Genomic DNA, 19,732 nt, shown 5'->3' with positions numbered 1-19,732 from the left:
CCGCCCCCTCTGCCCACCTCCCTGTCTTTTCGATAGGTTGTGAATCCCTGGATGTTTAAATGCCAGTCCTGAACCCCCTGCAACCATGTCTCTGTGATGCCTACCACATCATACCTGCCAGTCACAATCTGGGCCACAAGCTCATCTACCTTGTTCCGTACACTGCGCGCATTTAAATATAGCACCTTTAATTCTCTATTGACCGTCCCTTTTTGTTTTCTTAGTGTGGTGGACCTTGGTTTACTGAGCCTTTCCATACACTGTGTCATATTTTGTGGGATGGGGACTATCGTAACCTCTCCTGAGTTTTGTCTTTTCGTGCTTTTTTGTATACCTAAGCAGCTACGCTTCCCACTGATTACTTCACCTCTTGGTTCCCTGACTTTCCCTTCCCCCCCAATCTTTAGTTTAAAGTCCTATTGACCACCCTATTTATTATTTTCGCCAGAACACTGGTCCCAGCTCGGTTCAGGTGGAGACCATCCCAATGGTATAGGTCCCCCCTGTCCCAAAACCCCTCTTTCCCACACCACTCTTTCAGCCACGTGTTAACTTCCCTGATTCTTGCCTCCCTATGCCAATTTGCACGTGGCTCGGGCAGTAATCCGGAGATTATGACCCTTGAGGACATGTTTTTTAATTTGAATCCTAGCTCTTTATAATCTCTAAACAGGTACTCTTTCCTAGACTTGCCTATGTTGTTGGTACCGACATGGACCACAACAACTGGATCCTCCCCCTCCCTCTCCAATATCCTTTCAAGCCGGTCAGAGATGTCCCGCACCCTCGCACCGGGCAGGCAACATACCATGCGGGACTCTTTATCCTGCTCACAAAGGATACTATCTATCCCCCTGATAATAGAATCCCCTACAACTACAACTTGCCTATTTACTCCCTCCCCTTGAATGGCCTGCTGAACCATGGTGCCTTGGTCAGCTGACTCATCCTTCCTGCAGCCCTGTTCGCCATCCACACAGGGAGCAAGTGCCTCATACCTGTTGGACAGAGTCAAGGGCTGAGGCTCCTGAGTTCCTGACTGCTGGTTCCCTTTACCTGCCTGACTTGCAGTCACACCCTGCTGTCCCTGGCCACTGGCAGGATTTAAACTACTTACTCTGACAGGTGTGACTGCCTCCTGAAACACAGTGTCCAGGTAAGTCTCCCCCTCCCGGATGTGCCTCAGTGTTTGAAGCTCAGACTCCAGCTCATCAACTCTGAGCTGGAGCTCTTTGAGCAGCCAACACTTACTGCAGATGTGGTCGCTGCAGCTCGCAATGGGATCTGCCAGCTCCCACATCAAGCAGCTCAAGCACATCACCTGACCAGCCATCACTAATTAATTAATTAGTTTAATTTAAGTTTATGAGTTTAGTTGTGTTTTTTTTTAATTTGGGGCAGATTTGCTATCAACCACTCAGATCACAGCTTCCCTCTGACGTCACTTTCGGAAAAAACAACAACTGGAAAACAGGAAGTTACCGTTAGGTTTTTATACTCACAGAGACTGCTCCTCCTCCTCCGAACGGCTCCCGAACTTAGGCCCGAAGAAAGAGAGAGAACAAGACAGTAGGGAAAAAGCACCTTTTCCCACTCTTCACCGAATTACCTCACTGCACCAAATTACCAAATTCTCACTCGGTCTGTATCTCTCTCACTCAGGCTGTGACTCCTTGCTCCAGGTTCACGCCGACCAGCGTGGAGGTGAGTGACGGCCTGGGGGTTTGGCCGCTGGGCAGGCGATGGCGTGGCCGCAGTCTGAATGTGTGAGGAGAGGTGTGTCTCGGGTTGTGTGTGTGTGTGTGGCGGGGGGGGGGGTGGTTAGAGTGGGCTGGGCTCCGGGGGAGTGCCGGGAGGGGGATGGGGGGGTCCGTGCCGGGGAGGAGGTTGGGGGGTCTGTGCCGGGGAGGGGGATGGGGGGTCCGTGCCGGGGAGGAGGTTGGGGTCCGTGCCGGGGAGGGGGATGGGGGGGTCCATGCCGGGGAGGAGGTTGGGGGGTCCGTGCCGGGGAGGAGGTTGGGGTCCGTGCCAGGGAGGGGGATGGGGGGGGGGGGGTCCGTGCCGGGGAGGGGGATGGCGGGTCCGTGCCGGGGAGGGGGATGGGGGGTCCGTGCTGGGGAGGAGGATGGGGGGGTCTGTGCCGGGGAGGAGGATGGGGAGTCCGTGCCAGGGAGGGGGATGGGGGGTGGGGGTCCGTGCCGGGGAGGGGGATGGGGGGTCCGTGCTGGGGAGGAGGATGGGGGGGTCCGTGCCGGGGAGGAGGATGGGGGGTCCGTGCCGGGGAGGGGGATGGGGTCCGTGCCGGGGAGGGGGTTGGCGGGTCCGTGCCGGAGAGGGGGATGGGAAGTCCGTGCCGGGGAGGGGGATGGGGGGTCCGTGCCGGGGAGGGGGATGGGGGGTCCGTGCCGGGGAGGGGGAGTGGGGGCTGTGCCGGGGAGGAGGATGGGGGTTCCGTGCCGGGGAGGAGGATGGGGGGGGGGGGGTCCGTGCCGGGGAGGGGGATGGCGGGTCCCTGCCGGGGAGGGGGATGGGGGTGGTCCATGCTGGGGAGGGGGGGTGCGAGGGCAAGTGAGTTGGTCCACCTGGCCAGGTGCCAGCCTCCAACAGTTGGACCCATGCCGTCCATGCCACCTGGATGGGGGGAAGGAGGGGATATGGGCAATGATGACATGTCGTTGTCCCGTCCTCCCCCCCCCCCCCCCTCCCCGCCCCCCCCCCCCCCCCCAAAACCAGGCCGTCATGTTTTCCGATCACCAGCGATGTTGGCCACCGTGTCCATGTTGCCCTGGATGAGGAGGAGGAGCGTGCCAGAGAGGCGGCGCAGGCTGCTGCAGAGGGGCAGGCGGCAGCCGCCCGGGCTGGAGGGACACCTGACTGACAGGACCAGGAGGGGGAGGAGGACGTTGTGGCCCCACGGCAACGGAGGCACCCGAGGGCGCCCCGTGTGTACCGGCCCCGGCAGTCATACCAGGATTTCACGGACCGGGAATGCAGGAGGAGACTCCGGATGAGGCGGGAAACCGTGGCACACATCTGCCACCTGCTGGCACACCTGTCACCACGTGGCACTGGCGGGGGACACCCTCTCCCCGTGTCCGTCAAGGTTACGGTGGCCCTGAACCTTTATGCAACGGGGTCATTCCAGGCACCGAGTGGGGACCTGTCCGGCATATCGCAGACATCGGTGCATCGGTACATCCGGGCAGTGACAGATGCCCTATATGCCATGGCGCACCGCTACATCCACTTCCCTGTGGACCGGGCCAGCCAAGATGCCCGGGTCGTGGGCTTCTCTGCCGTGGCCGGGTTCACCATGGTCCAGGGCGCGATTGATGGGATGCACGTCGCCGTGCGGCCACCTACAGATAACAGGGCCGTGTTCACCAATAGGAAGGGGACCTATTCGATGAAGGAAGGGGACCTATTCGATGAACATACAGGTAGTCTGCGACCACCGCATGATGATCCTGCAAGTCTGCGCCCGTTATCCAGGGCAGTGTACACGACTCATACGCGTTGTCGCGGTCATCCATCCCCAGCATGTACGAGGGACGCCATCCCCGGCTGAGGGGCTGGTTGCTGGGCGACAGGGGCTACCCATTGCGATCGTGGCTGATGACGCCTATACGGAGGCCACGCAATGAGGCGGAGAACCGCTACAATGATGCCCATGTAGCGACAAGGGGAGTGATAGAGGTGCTTTGGCGTGCTGAAGACAGCCGACCACCCACACATCCCACCCAGCACCCTCACCCCCCTCCCCAACCCCACCCACCCCACCCGCATGCACACCACCCCCCCCCCATTGCCGATCCACCTGCGGCACAACGGGCCGGGCTCACACAGTTGCGGGTGGACGCGTGTCTATTGCAGGCCATGGAGGATGATGACAACCCGCCCTGCGGTGAGCTCCTGGCTCCACATCGTTGGACTATGTCTGACCAATGGCCACAGTACCACCATCCACCCGGACCATCCCTGCATGCGGCTGTGACACTGCAGCGCACGGTCCCGTCCTCTGCCTGGGGGGATGTTGATGGCGGCCCAGGGGGAACGGGGCAGACTCACCTGGGGCTGAGGTAAGACCACCCCTCACACACACACTTGCGCTCAACGTACATGACACCCCCACACGCTTTGGACAGAGCACAAAATCTTTTTTGGACACTAAGGGCAATTTATCATGGCCAATCCACCTAACCTGCACATCTTTGGACTTGGGATGACAAAGGCAGCTTCTGTAGGTATAACAATGACTTTAATAACTAAACAAATTCATGCACGTGCCCTAGCCCCTAAAACAAATCTGTGCCCTGCACCCGTGCCAACTTACTCAGTGTCTAATTGTTTGGCCTTACGGGCCCTTTGACTACGTCTACGTGGTTCCCCAGACGGTACAGCAGAACTGGAGGTGGACTCCTGTGATTCCTGCCCTGTGACACTGGATCCTTTTGGCGGCCGTTTCCTGGGGCGTCCTGGCCTAGATGGGCCAGGCTGAGGCCCGGGCGACTGGGATGGCGAGCTGCCAGCCTGTCCTGCCCGTTGCCCACCCGATGCACCTGGGACGGAAAAGGGGGGGGGGGGAGTCCGAGGTGTCGCGGTGTTCCCGGACCTCCCCTACAGGGGGAGCCGGGACGGACCACGCCACCTCCTCCTCCCTCGGGGTGCCCGATGGCCCCCAGGCCTCTACATGGGTGGGGGATGCGAACGGACTGGCCATCCGACACCCCGCCGACATCTGGCGCTGCCAGTCCTGGAGGCCCGTGCTGGTATTGACAGGGTACTGCAGGTTTGCAGCCATGGAGCCCAGGGGGTTGGCAAACCCTGTCTGTGACAGTGCGACGCCGGCTCGCACATGGCCACTGGCGCCAATGCCCACAGAGATGGCCTGCAGAGACTGGGCCATGGCCTGCAGAGACTGGGCCATGGCCTGCTGAGACTGGGCTCTGGTGTTGAGCGCCTCTGCCATCTGGCGCTGGCACTGGCTCATGGCCTCCTGTGAGAGGGCAGCCATGTCCTGGGCCACAGACGCCGCCTGCACGGAAAGCCCCAGGCCTCGCAAACCGTTCCCCATGTCTGACACCGTCGCACCCATTGCCTCCACCGCGGATGCCACCCGTGCGGTGTTGGCCTGGGTGGCACGCATGACCGGCACCACTTCCAGCTCCTGGACGCGGGTGGACTCCTCCACCTGCGACTGCAGCCGCCGCAAGCCGGCCGTCACCCTCTTCGCTCGTCTCCGGGTCGGTGGTTGCATCGGATCTATGTGTGGGTGTGGAAACTCCAGGAACCCGGGATCCATCTGGGCGGCAGATGTTCGCTTGGGCTGGGCTGCCCTCCGACCGCCCGGCCCCTCTGCTGCTCCTACCTCCACCTGCTGTACCGGGACGGCTGTGTTGTGCGCACCAGTGAGTGTACCAGACGCCTCATCACTAAAGTGCCCAACCGAGGTGAGTGTTTCTGCGATGGTGGAGGGTGTTGGTGACAGCAGTGGCGTTGTGTCGTGCTCTTCGTCCCACTCTGAGTCCATGGCACTTTGGGGTGGGGGTTCGTCTCCACCCATCCACTCCGAGTCACTGTCCGGTATTTTGTCTTCCTGGGAAGTGCTGTCCCGGGTAGGGGTGTCCTGGGTAGTGCTGTCCCGGGTAGTGGTGTCCTGGGTAGTGGTGTCCTGGGTAGTGGTGTCCTGGGTAGTGGTGTCCTGGGTAGTGGTGTCCTGGCTCAGATGTGACGGGGGCCTGTGGCTGCCCCCCTCGTCGCTGGGTGGTCGCTCCCGCACGTGACGGAGGTGTCGTCTCCCTGTTGCTCCAGGTCTCTTTCGACCCATTTTTCCGACGTGACGCAAGTCGGATTTGCGCCGTTTTTTTTTGCGCCGATAACAGAGAATTTCGCCCCATGTCTTCATACCAATTAAGGTGAGACCGTAGTGAAAATCCCGAAGAGTGGCTGTTTTCCCTCAGGACAAAGAAACAGTTACGACTCCTGTTTGCTATTCCCAAAGTGAAAGTTCAGTCCCCGATGTCTTTTGCTATTAGTGAAACAGCAGGACATGATAGTGTAACAACAAAATCCCCTTGTGATCTGGATTGGACCTCCATGTACCCGAACAGGCGCCGGAATGTGGCAACTAGGGACTTTTCACAGTAACTTCATTGCAGTGTTAATAATGTAAGCCTACTTGTGACAATAAAGATTATTATTATTATGTTTTAAGCACATGTATTCCTTTAATCTCTCTGAAGCATAGTCTGAGTTAACATGAACTGATGCATTATTTGACTTAAATTGAAAAGTATTTTACACCAGTGGTCAAAATATATATATTATACGAATACAATCAGTATAATAATATTTATTAGTGTCATAAGTAGGCTTACACTAACACTGCAATGGAGTTACAATGAAAATCTCTGTTCACATACTGTTACAATAAATTAAACACACATTCCATAAGACAAATTTCAGAAATTTTATTCCAATGTAAAAATGATACTTTTTCTATCTGTTACCAGTCCTAGCAATCAGTACAGAGGTTGTTTCTTCACAAACCCTTTTGTTGTCTTCACCAACCTCCTGGTGTCTCTTGATTTTTAACAATCAGAGAATTAAGAAATTTGTCAACACCAAGGTGCTAGATATCTCCCGAATTATTAGATATTGCTAACAAAATGGGCTAATCATAATTGGGAATTTTTCAAATCAACACTTAAATTATCTCAGGTTTGCTCACATAGAGCACCAGCATCCTGGGAATAAATGCTTAATGTCAGGGGAAAGTGACTATAAAGTGCCCACTTTCTCATAGCAATACAAAGTTCAAGATTTCACAATGTAACAATAGCAAAACGATTACCATTCATCATCATAACTCCACTGAAACTGACAACAACTTCTGGAGTTCGCACATTTGCAGGATATTGAGAAAATACAGAATTTGCTGTCAGTGGGCGAGATTCTCCGACCCCCGCCGGGTCGGAGAATCGCCGGGGGCTGGCGTGAATCCCGCCCCCGCCGGTTGCCGAATTCTCCGGCACCGGATATTCGGCGGGGGCGGGAATCGCGTCGCGCCGGTTGGTGGCGCCCCCCCCCCCCCCCCCGCGATTCTCCGGCCCGGATGGGCCGAAGTCCCGCTGCTAAAATGCCTGTCCCGCCGGAGTAGATTAAACCACCTACCTTACTGGCGGGACAAGGCGGCGCAGGTGGGCTCCGGGGTCCTGGGGGGGCGATCTGGCCCCGGGAGGTGCCCCCACGGTGGCCTGGCCCGCAATCGGGGCCCACCGATCCGCGGGTGGGCCTGTGCTGTGGGGGCACTTTTTTCCTTCCGCCTTCGCCACGGTCTCCACCATGGCGGAGGCGGAAGAGACGCCCTCCACTGCGCATGCGCGGGAATGCCGTCAGCGGCCGCTAACGCTCCCGCGCATGCGCCGCCCGGAGATGTCAATTCCGTGCCAGCCGGCGGGGCACCAAACGCCTTTTCCTCCAGCTGGCGGGGCGGAAATTAGTCCGGCGCGGGCGTAGCCCCTTAAGGTTGGGGCTCGGCCCCCCAAGATGCGGAGCATTCCGCACCTTTGGGGCGGCGCAATGTCCGATTGATTTGCGCCGTTTTGGGCGCCAGTCGGCGGACATCGCGCCGTTACCGGAGAATTTCGCCCAGTGATTCTATGCTTTTCCAGAGGGTGTGTTGTTGAGGGACTTCTGAATTGTAATCAATGGAAATCAATTGAATTAACAAGAACTTTCACTATTACATTGTTAGCCTCACTGTAAAATGCCTTTCATTGTATGAGAGTAACTGGGGACTACCTCGGAGGAGAGCTCCGAGGAAAGCAGAATCGACGCATCACAGCTGTCATCCCCATCCTTCACAAGTGCAGATACATGCACCTCTGTAGAAAACGTTAGTGGACAGGCTTCTGGGTCACAATAAGGTGAGCACCACAAAGTCGCTGAAGTACATCAGGTGAAGGCAGGAACGCGCAGATGAGACAGCAGTCAGAGGTCTGCTGGACTCCAGGACCCAGCCGGGTCCCAGCCAGATGCTGGGCCCCAGCTCCGTCTCCTCCCGCTCAGAGCCAGAAGACAAAGGGGTATCCGGGGCTCGAACCAGATGCCCCTCTGTCCTGAGGTGAACCCTGGGGCCCTATGGGCACCGAGCGGGAGGAGATGGAGCTGGATGCCAACCTGGACCCTTCCCATGGAGTGGAGATGTTGGCCACCAGCTCCCCTGAGTTCCACTCCTCTGATGAGGCCGCATCTCAATGTCAGCACATGGGATAGGGCAGCACGGCTGTGCATGTACCATCGACAAGAGCCGCCAGAGGACGACCGCCAGGGGTATCGAAGGCCACGGGGGACATGATGGTACACAGCTGACTGCCTCCACCTCAGATGTGCATCCTGGGGACACACCTAGACGTAGCGGTAAAGCAAGGAAAGTTAAGCACATTGAGGATCACTGAGGGTACCGGGGAAACGGGAGGAGAGGCTTGGGGGGGGGTGGGGGGGGGGGGGGGGAGGGGTGGAGAGAGAGTGGGGCAGCATCATCCATAGAGTGGAGAATTATTAGGCTCGGTCCATGTCAAAGTTGATATAGTTTTCTGCTCGGGCAAACAGGGCATCCGTGATCTGGTGGATGCACATGTGGGCTGTAGCCTGCGAGATGCCACCCAGGTCCCTGCTCGAGCCCTGGAATGATCCCAAGGGATAAAGGTTCAGGGCTGCGGTGACCTTGATGGCCACTGGGAATGGGTATTCTCCTCCTCTACATGGTGCCAAGTCCGCAAGGACATGGCACAGGTGCCGCACCATCTCCTTGTTGAGGTGGAGCCTCCTGCGGCACGTGCTGTCTGTTATCTGCTCGAACGATCAGCGACGTCTGTACACCCTGGGCCGTTGCAGGCCTCGGCCTCTGGGTGTGTGACGCTGGCGCCGTCTGCAGTGCCTGGCCTACCAACAGCACCATTAGCGCTTGTTCTGCGGGGTCCAAAATACCATCCATGCCGTTCAATATCTGTAAGGAATTGGGAGAGGGTGTTAGAGTGACAAACAGCAGTGGCTGCCACCCCAGGATCCGCCATTTCCCCATTGATCCTGCCCCTCCCAGATGTTGGCTGCTGCGTGTATGATGTTGCCATCCGCAGAGTTCAGGCACTCCATTGCACCAGCTTACCTCTTCGGGGTCCTCGAACCTCCCTCATGTTGCTAACTTTTGGTTGGTTCAATTGGCTCTGTTTTATAACCTTTGCTCTCGAGTCATCAGGTATCTTTATGATACCGCCACGAGGTTCAAGTTCAAGTAATGATCAATAACTCAATACACCAATTAGTAAGATTCAAATCAAAGCACATTTATTATACACAGTAATCGCTACTCATGCATAAATTCTACTTCTAAGCTCCTTCTACAACTAACAGGCCTATACTTAGCTTCGGACTGGCCCACCAGGTCAGGGGAACAAATGGCCTTTCGTTCGGGTTCTGAGTCTGCAGGACTCGAAGTTGGTACGGACTGGTAGCTAGGAGCGCCTATCTCGTAGCGAGCATTGACTTAAAACTTACTGGCTTTTGGCAGCAGCTGAGCCGGTCACTGTCATGGGTTGGTTCGCGTTGCTGAGTGACCCGGTCAAGAAGAACGATTTGAACTTGGGGGCTTAACTTTATAGTCCCATGGGGCTTCCCGCCTTTCGGGGCGGACCCTGTACCTGGTTCCAAGTGATTGGACTTCGTTCCAATCGCTTGGTTCGATTTCTCCAATACTGGAGCGGTTCCCTGATCGATGGGCGGTCTTGAGGTATCCGTTAATCTCTTTTGTGTTGGCTCCTGCTGGCGCCAAGGAGTCTGGCTTGACTGTGTTTATCCCAAATGTTTCAATTGTACCCGGGGATCGCTCATTAGTATGTAGATGGCTGCTACATTATTATGCAGATGGCTGCTTGTATCGATGCTGTCTGGGCTTTTGCAGAGTTTAATACACAGTAAACTTGCATCTGTTAGTTTCTGCCTCTTTTGGCTGAATTTCCCTGCAGCCTTTGCTGTTCTCCATTTTACGTCGGGAGTTGGCCAACCCAGGTGGCTACACTCACCCCACCACTTAAGGGCAAGGCATCATGATCTGATTGGGATGCTAGGCAATGATTCCCACATGCTACATGGCCCGCTCACCCATGGGAATCGACTTGGGTTGTGTGAAGTGCTTACTTAACCATGATTGCCAAATCCCTATTATCACTAGCCTTCGACGCACGGCCAGAGGCCTTGGCAGTCAGTGGAGGTTATGGGTGGTCAGTGAGGCAGACAGGTATGGACAAGGGTTGCCCTCAGAATGGGTACACAGATCCAGGGATTGGCATGGTGGTGCCACGTGGCGGTTGCAGCCCCCCCCCCCCCGCGCCTCTCCCCCCACCTTCCCATGGCGGTCCACCCCTGCATAGACTTGAAATTAAAAGTGAACGATATATATTCTTTAAACTTCCTGGTTTGATGTATGTGAATCCTTCTCTACGATAGACTGCTTAACAACATGAAAAAGATTTAATGGGACTGAAACAGAGTATTGTTTTGGGCATGTTTAGTGGAGTGCTTCTTGGGCCAGCAGTGCCAAGAACGACACCGCTATTTAACAGAAGTTCGCCGTTTCTTTTGTCCTCTGTGAGGAACGCACTGCCGAGGCCGCACTTGCATCAGCTCACAGTGTAGGAAGAGGATTTGGGGATCGGGGCGCCATTTTTAAATTCCGCCCGATCTTTCGACCCCATCCCACCGCAGCCTCTACTCCACCCCATCCGCCTCCATTGCACCGGCTTACCTCTTAGGGGTCCTCGAACCTCCCTCACCCCACCACTTAAGGGCAAGGCACCCTGGGCCCGATCCCTAACATGGGTAACCTGGCACCCAGGCACCTTGGCACTGCTAGCCTGGCAACCTGGCAGTGCCCCTGCCAGCCTGACAGTGCCACCTGGACACCCTGGCAGTGTCAGGGAGACATTGCCAGGATGCCTGGGTGGCACTGCCAAAGTGCCAGGCTGGCAGCGCCAATGTGCCCGGCTGTCAGAAGGAGTGCGAGGGTACTACACTGCCCAGAGCCTGACCGCTCAGAGTCTCTAATGGCCTGGGATACTCCTTGAGGTGTAGGTACACCCACCGTGCTTTTAGGGAGGGAGTTCCAGGATGTTGCCCCAGCAACAGTGAAGGAACGGAGCTATATATCAAAGTCAGGGTGGTGAGTGACTTGGAGGGGAACCTTGTTGCTAACTTTTGGTTGGTTCAATTGGCTCTGTTTTATAACCTTTGCTCTCGAGTCGCCAGGTATCTTTATGATACCGCTACGAGGTTCAAGTTCAAGTAATGATCAATAACTCAACACACCAGTTAGTAAGATTCAAATCAAAGCACATTTATTATACACAGTAAATCACTACTCATGCATAAATTCTACTTCTAAGCTCTTTCTACCACTAACAGGCCTATACTTAGCTTCGGACTGGCCCACCAGGTCAGGGGAATAAATGGCCTTTCGTTCGGGTTCTGTGTCTGCAGGATTCGAAGTTGGTACGGATTGGTAGCTAGAGCGCCTATCTCGTAGCGAGCGTCGACTTGAGACTTACTTCAGTGATGCGGCAGCTTGGACAGTTCACTCTCAAGGGTTGGTTCGCATTGCTGAGTGACCCTGTCAAGAAGAACAATTTGAACTTGGGGGCTTAACTTTATAGTCCCCAGGGGCTTCCCGCCTTTCGGGGCGGACCCCGTACCTGGTTCCAGGTGATTGGACTTTGTTCCAATCGCTTGGTTTGATTTCTCCAATACTGCAGCGGTTCCCTGATCGATGGGCGGTCTTGAGGTGTCAGTTAACCTCTTTTGTGTTGGCTCCTGCTGGCGCCGGGGAGTCTGGCTTAGCTTTCTTTGTCCCAAATGTTGCGATTGTTCCCGGGGATTGCTTATTAGTATGTAGATGGCTGCTACATTATTATGCAGATGGCTGCTTGTATCGATGCTGTCTGGGCTTTTGCAGAGTTTAATACACAGTAACTTGCACCTGCTGGTTTCTGCCTGTGTTGGCTGAATTTCCCTGCAACCTTTGCTGTTCTCCATTTTACATCGGGAGTTGGCCAACTCGGGTGGCTACAACCTCCAGGTAGTGAGGTTCCCAGATATCTGCTGCTCTTGTCCTTCTAGATGATAGTGGTCGTGGGTTTGGAAGGCTTGGTGAGTTACTGCAGTGCATTTTGTAGATGGTACACACGACTGCCACTGTTCGTCGGTGGTGTAGGGTTTGAATGCCCCACACTTCATCAATCAGAGTGTTGCCTCTGGTTGTTGGCCAGTGGCGTAAGCACCAGAGTGAAGAGAGTGTTTACGCATGTTCCCAGGCAGGTGCAACGTGAGGGCTTCAGAAATAGGTGCCAAAACTCACATCAGCCATTTATAGGAGGGGAGAGCATGAGGCTCAAGTCATCCTTCTGGGAATGGGGGTGCTATAAATAAAGGCGACGTAGTCAGATAATTGGTAGAAAGCGGGAGGCTGTAGGAAGGACAGGAAGGAGTGAGGTGGGGTGGAGAAATTTAACTGAGTGTGTGAGCGGGAGAAGATAATTCTGAATTAATTTAAACATTTTGAGGTCAATTACTGCTAGTAATTCTGGACTAGTAATCCAGAAACCCAAGATAATGATCTGGGGACCCGAGTTTGAATCCCACCATGGCAGGTGGTGGAATTTAAACTCAATAAAATATCTGGAATTAAAAGTCTAATGATGTCCGTGAAACCATTGTCAATTGTCGTAAAAACCCATCTGGTCTAGCCTACATATGACTCCAGACCCACAGCAATCTGGTTGACTCTTAAATGCCCTCTGAAAGAGCCTAGCAAGCCACTCAGTTGTATTCAACTGCTACACAAACACAAAAAAGAAATGAAACCGGACAGACCACCCGGCATCGAACCAGGCACCGGAAACGACAATGGCAGACCCAGCCCTGTCGACCCTGCAAAGTCCTCCTTACTAACATCTGGAGGCTTATGCCAAACTTGGGAGAGCAATCTCACAGGCTGGTTAAACACCAGCCTGACATAGTCATCACAGAATCTTGGCCGGAAATCGGGGCGTGCGATCGGGCATCGAATAGCTCCCGACGCCGAAATCACGGCTGACGCTGAATCACGATGCTCCGCCTCCTCAAAAACGGCGTCATTGCAACGCACGACGCGCGTAGTTGCAACCCCGTTTGCATCTCATTAGTAAGCCCACCCGCGATGCTCCATCTCCGATGGGCCGAGTTCCCGATTGCGCAGTCCTCGTGTGCTCTCAACGGTCGTGAACCTAGCGTGGAACCTGAGAGAGGGCATGCAGACAGTGTCCAGCACCGCCATACTTCACCGACAATTGTGCCGCTGGACAGGGGGGCTTCTGCCAGGGCTGGGGGGAGTAGTGGGGGGCCAGGAGGTGGGCTGTGGGATCGGGGTGTGCGGGTTCGCAACAACATTACCGCAGCTGGCAAGGCAGCCATGCGGCTGTGCATGCCGCTGACAGCCCGCTATAAACCTGGTGCCCTGGGTCGTATTGGTGACCCTCCCCCCCCCCCCCCCCCCCCCCCCCAATGGCACCCCCCTGGGTGCCCTCTGGCCCCAGCTACCCATCAGCCATATGGGCGATCCAGCAGAACCAGTGCCATCTTTCCGGCCGCGATCAGTGTGTGTGTGGGAGGTGTATAGTCTGAGCACAGCTGCAGTTTGTCAGCCTGCGAGTGTCCATCACGGGCCCGACGATTCCCACACCATTTTTCATGTATTCTGCTGGTGTTCCACGCAGCGCCGGTGTTAGCTGCTCACCGGTAGCGGAATCGGTGGGGGTGTGGCACTGATTTTTCTGATGTGGATCTCCAAGGATCCTCCGTAGGCGTCAGCACTTAGACTCAGGAATGGAGAATCCAGCCCTTGATCTTTCAGACAATATCCCAGATGGCACGATTACCATTCCTGGGTGTGTTCTGTCTCACCGGCTGGCCAGACCAAGCAGAGGCGGCAGCACAGTGGTATACAGTTGGGAGGAAGTTGCTCTGGGAGTCCTCAACATCAACTCTGGACCCCATGAAGTCTCATGGCTTCAGGTTAAACAATTACAAGGAAAGCTCCTGCGGATTACCAAGTACTGGCCACCATCAGCTAAAGAATCAGTACTCCTCCATGTTGAACACCACTTGGAGGAAGCACTGAGGGTGGCAAGAGTGCAGAGTATGCTCTGGGTGGGAGACTTCACTGTCCATCACCAAGAGTAGCTCGGTAGTACCACCACAGACTGAGCTGGCCAGTTCCTAAAGGACACAGCTGCTAGACTGGGGCTGCAGCAGGTAGTAAGGGAATCAACAAGAGGAAAACACATACTCGACCTCATCCTCACCAGTCTGCCTGTTGCAGGTGCATCTGTCCATGACAGTATCGGTAGAAGTGACCACCACACAGTCCTTGTGGCGACAAAGTCCCGTCTCCACATTGAGGAAACCCTCCATCGTGCTGTGTGGCACTACCACCATGATAAATGGGATAGACTTCAAACAGATCTAGCAACTCAAGACTGGGCATCCATGAAGCGCTTTGGGCTCTCAGCAGCAGCAGAATCATATTAAACCACAATCTGCAACCTCATGACCCGGCATATCCCACACTGTACCATTACCACCAAGCCAGGGGATCAACCCTGGTTCAATGAAGAGTGCAGGAGACCGTGGCCAGGAGCAACATCAGGCACACTGAAAAATGAGGTGTCAACCTGGTGAAGCTACAACATAGGACTACATGTGTGCCAAACAGCAAGGGCGGCATATGGAAGGGCGGCATGTGGTGCAGTGGATAGCACTGGGACTGCGGCGCTGAGGACCCGGATTCGAATCCCGGCCCTGGGTCACTGTCCGTGAGGAGTTTGCACATTCTCATCATGTCTGCGTGGGTTTCACCCACACAACCCAAAGATGTGCAGGCTAGGTGGATTTGCCACGCTAAATTGCCCCTTAATTGGAAAAAATATATAATTGGGTACACTAAATTTATTTTTCAAAATTTATTTTTTTTAAAAATGTGTGCCAAACAGCATAAGCAGCAAGTAATAGACAGAGCTAAGCGATTCCACAACCAACGCATCAGATCTGAGCTCTGCAATCCTGCCACATCCAGCTGTGAATGGTGGTGGACTATTAAACAACTCACTGGAGGAGGAGGCTGCACAAATATCCCCATCCTCAATGATGGATGAACCCATGACATATGTGCAAAAGATAAGATTGAGGCGTTCGCAACAATCTTCAGTCAGAAGTGCTGAGTGGATGATCCATCTCGGTCTCCTCCAGAAGACCCCAGCATCACAGATTTCAGTCTTCAGCCAATACGATTCACTCCACGTGATATCAAGAAACAGCTGAAGGCACTCGATACTGCAAAGGCTATGCGTCCTGATAATATTCCGGCAATAGTACTGAAGACTTGTGCTCCAGATCTTACCACACCCCTAGCCAAGCTGTTCCAGTACAGCTACAACCCTGACATCTACCCGGCAATATGGAAAGTTGCCTAGGTGTGTTCTGTACACAAGAAACAGGACAAGTCCAACACAGCCGATTACCGCCCTTTCAGTCTACTCTCCATCATCAGCAAAGTGATGGAAGGAGTCATTAACAGTGCTATCAAGCGGCACTTATCCAGCAATAACCTGCTCACGGACGCTCAGTTTGAGTTCCCCCAGGATCACTCATCTCGACCTCATTACAGCCTTGGTTCAAACATGGACAAAAGTGTTGAATGCCAGAGGTGAGGTGAGAGTGACTGCCCTTGACATCAAGGCAGCATTTGACCGAGTATGGCATCACGGAGCCCGAGCTAAACTGGAGTCAATGGAAATCAGGGGGAAAGCACTCCGCTGATTGGATTCATACCTGGCACAAAGGAAGATGATTGTGGTGGTTGGTGGTCAATCATCTCAGCACCAGGACATCACTGAAGGAGTTCCTCAGGCCCAACCTAGACCTAGACCCAACCATCTTCAGCTGCTTCATCAACGACCTGCCTTCCATCATAAGGTCAGAAGTGGGGATGTTTGCGGGTGGCTGCATAATGTTGAGCACCATTCGTGACTCCTCAGATAATGAAGCAGTCCTTGTCAAAATGCAGCAAGACCTGGACAATAACCAGGCTTGTGCTGACAAATGGCAAGTTACATTCGCGCCACATAAGTGTCAGGCATTGACCATCTTCTACAAGAGAGGATCTAACAATCCCCCCTTGACATTCAATGGCATTACCATCACTGAATCCCCCACAATCAACATCCTGGGGGTTACCATTGATCAGAAACTGAACTGGACTAGCCACATTAATACTGTGGCTACCAGGGCAGGTCAAAGGCTAGGAATCCTATGGCGAGTAACTCACCTCCTGACCCCCAAAGCCTGTCCACCATCTACAAGGCACAAGTCAGGAGTGTAATGGAATACTCTCCATTTGCCTGGATGAGTGCAGCTCCAACAACACTCAAGAAGCTCGACACCATCCAGGACAAAGCAGCCTGCTTGATTGCTCCTCCTTCCACAAACGTCAAACCCTCCATCACCGATGAACAGTGGCAGCCGTGTGTACCATCTACAAGATGCACTGCAGTAACTCACCAAAGTTCCTTAATCAGCATCTTCCAAACCCACGACCACTACCATCTAGAAGGACAAGAGCAGCAAATACCTGGGAACCCTACCATCTGGAGGTTTCCAGCTCCCGCCCCCCCCCCCCCCCCCCCCCGCCCCCCCCCCCCCCCCCCCCAAGTAATTAACTGACTTAGAAGTATATCGCCATTCCTTTGCTGTCGCTGGGACAAAATCCTGGAACAATGGGCAATAAATGCTGGCCTAACCACATCTTGTAAATGAATTTTTTTAAAAACAATTGGAACTGAAAAGAATAAGTGAGCAGAGCTACAGCGAGAATTAAAACTTAAATAATTCAGAGGAATACTTTAAGTATCTGAGAGAGATAAGCAAGAGCAGAGATAAAAATTACTTCACATTATTTAATTAAATGGTTAGTTCTAAATGAAATGAATATTTTGCTGAAACAACTTAAAGTAAAAAAAATCATAAATTATATTGGAAATTTTACATTTGATAAATTGATGATAAAAGAATAACCCAGTTCATAATTTGCATTTCTGATTTTTAAAAAAGGAAATTTGTTTCAAACATTTTTGTATTGTGAAAATTTAACAGAATAGATTGTAGTCCAATCTTTGTAAGGTAAATTAAATTCATAAATTGCATTCAGTATTTTAGAAATTCATCTGGAGGCACAATAAGAAACAAAGAGAGCAGCGAGATTAGCCGTACGGGCCTATGTGACAGTTTCTATAATGTTAGTTCAGGTGTTTATTCCATGACTGAAGTTTTATTTTCAAGGGATCCATTAGCATTACGTGTTTTGAGTAATAGCGGAAAGTCCTGGTTCCCATGACAGTACCCATAAGATATTTATGTTACTTTCACCCCTGGCGATGATATATATTCTTTATTGTGTGTAAGTGTATTTTTGCTATTGCTATTTTTCCTTACCATTTTGCAGTATTTTGAAGGCTATGGAATGTAATCCTTACTATTGCATAGTGTATTGATGGTTATGGTAAATATTCCTTACCACTGTTGAGTGTATTGATGGCTGTGCTAAATATTCCTTACCTCTGTGGAGTGTACTGATGGATATGGTATATATTTCTTACCACTGTGGCATGTATTGATGACTGTTATAATCCTTACTGCTGCGGAGTGTATTGGTGGCTATGGTATATATGCCTTACCATTGTGGAGTATATCAATGGCTATGGTATATATCCCTTAACATTGTGAACTATATTGATGGCTATGGTATGTATTCCTTACTGTTGTGCAGTGTAATGATGATTATAGTATATATATTCCTTACCACGGTGGATTGTATCGATGGATAGGGTATATATTCCTTAGTTGTGACGTGTATTGATGGCTTTGGCATATATCCCTTACAGTTGCCGAGTATATCGTTGGCTATGGTACATATTCCTTACCATTGTGGAATATACTGATAGCTATGGTATATATCCCATGCCATTGTGGGGTGAATCGATGACTATGGTATATATCCCTTACCTTTGTGGAGTTTATCGCTGGCTATGTATATATTCCTTAGTGCTGTGTAGTGTAATGATGATTATGGTATATATATATTCCTTACCAAGGTAGATTGTATCGATGGATAGGGTATATATTCCTTACCTATTGTGATGTATATCGCTGGCTATGGTATATATCCCTTACTGTTGTGGAGTGCATCGATGGCTATGGTATATATTTATTACCTTTGTGGTGTGTATCGCTGACTATGGTATATATCCGTTATCGTTGTGGAGTGTACTGATGGCTATAGTATATGTTCCTTCGCGCTGTGCAGTGTAATGATGATTATGGTAAATATTCCTTACCATTGCAGAGTATATTGATGGCTCTGGTGTATATTCCTCACTGTTGTGGAGCGTACGGCTGGCTATGGTATATATCCATTATCATTGTGGTGTACAGATGGATATGGTATATATCCCTTACTGTTGTGGAGTGTATCGATGGCTATGATATATACCCCTTACCTTTGTGCGACATATCGATGGCTATGGTATATATCCATTATCGTTGTGGAGTGTACCGCTGGCAATGGTATATGTCCCTTACATTATGTATTGCAGTGTATCAATGGCTATGATATATATTCCTTACCATTGAGGAGTGTACCACACCACTGGCTATGGTATATATCCCTTACTGTTGTGGGGGTGTCGATGGCTATGGTATATATTCCTTACCGTTGTGCAGTGTATCGACGGCTATGGTATATATCCCTTACCGTTGTGTGGGGTATCGATGGCTATGGTATATATTTCTTACCGTTGTGCAGTGTATCGACGGCTATGATATATATTCCTTGCCGTTGTGCAGTGTATCGACGGCTATGATATATATTCCTTGCCGTTGTGCAGTGTATCGCTGGCTATGGTATATATCCCTCACCGATGTGTGTTTTGATCCTATAGTCTCTCTCTCGGGTGGCGGTTGGTCTCGAGCTCCTCCGTGTACAATCCAAACGCTGCGTCTCCATGGGAACGGCGCCACGCTCTCTTCCTGCGCTCTTTCCATCCGCTTCTTCGCTGTCTCCCCGCGCCCTCCACCCCGCTGTTGCTCCGATCTTTCCTGCTGCATCGGAATAAAATAGAAAACTCGCCCTTGATGCCATCTAGTGACCCTGAAGCCCAACAGGCCCGTGTTCAGTTCTAGTTAGTTCTGGAACAGCATGTTTACCTCAGTCACATGGCATAGGCACGGCCAAATATATATCCATTTGAAAAAGCAGGGAGGGGTCTGGGCAGGCCATCAGGAAAAGGTGGAATTGGCTGACATCAACAAGTTGGTGTTGAACTGCTCAGCCCAAACGGTTACCTACCCCCAACCCCACCTTACCTAGGGGTAGGTCATCTCAGTCCATGCAGCTATAAACTGAACTTTAAATGTTCCTGCATTTATTTAACTTTTCTCACCTTTCAACGATGCAGAATATAAGGCTGAAAATAGGTGGGACTTTGGAATAGAAATAACAGTGCTCGCCATTTACTTTGAAATCAGACAGCAACTTCAGTTGTCCTCAGGGGTAGCAACCTTCCATTTTGCAAGATGATGTGTTCCTGGT

At 52.4% G+C, this 19,732-nt stretch overlaps 1 protein-coding gene across 6 annotated transcripts in view; it reads right to left on the bottom strand.

Annotated features, from left to right (window-relative positions):
• The window catches only part of LOC140425469 (uncharacterized protein C7orf57-like), a 279,645-nt gene extending 260,465 nt beyond the window's left edge, over positions 1-19,180 (bottom strand). The window contains exon 1 of one of the 6 annotated variants that reach the window (XM_072509769.1): positions 19,060-19,180. The gene's annotated coding sequence lies outside the window, so the exon portion shown is untranslated. Of the gene's footprint in view, positions 1-18,936 lie in introns of all 6 variants that reach the window. The other 5 variants (XM_072509775.1, XM_072509770.1, XM_072509768.1 and 2 more) reach the window with 5 other exon arrangements.
• Between the last annotated feature and the right edge of the window lie 552 nt (positions 19,181-19,732).

The sequence above is a fragment of the Scyliorhinus torazame genome, chromosome 6, assembly GCF_047496885.1.
Source record: "Scyliorhinus torazame isolate Kashiwa2021f chromosome 6, sScyTor2.1, whole genome shotgun sequence".
Taxonomy (NCBI): domain Eukaryota; kingdom Metazoa; phylum Chordata; class Chondrichthyes; order Carcharhiniformes; family Scyliorhinidae; genus Scyliorhinus; species Scyliorhinus torazame.
The sequence above is the reverse complement of the archived record's forward strand: the minus strand, read 5'-3'. Positions and strand labels throughout refer to the sequence as shown.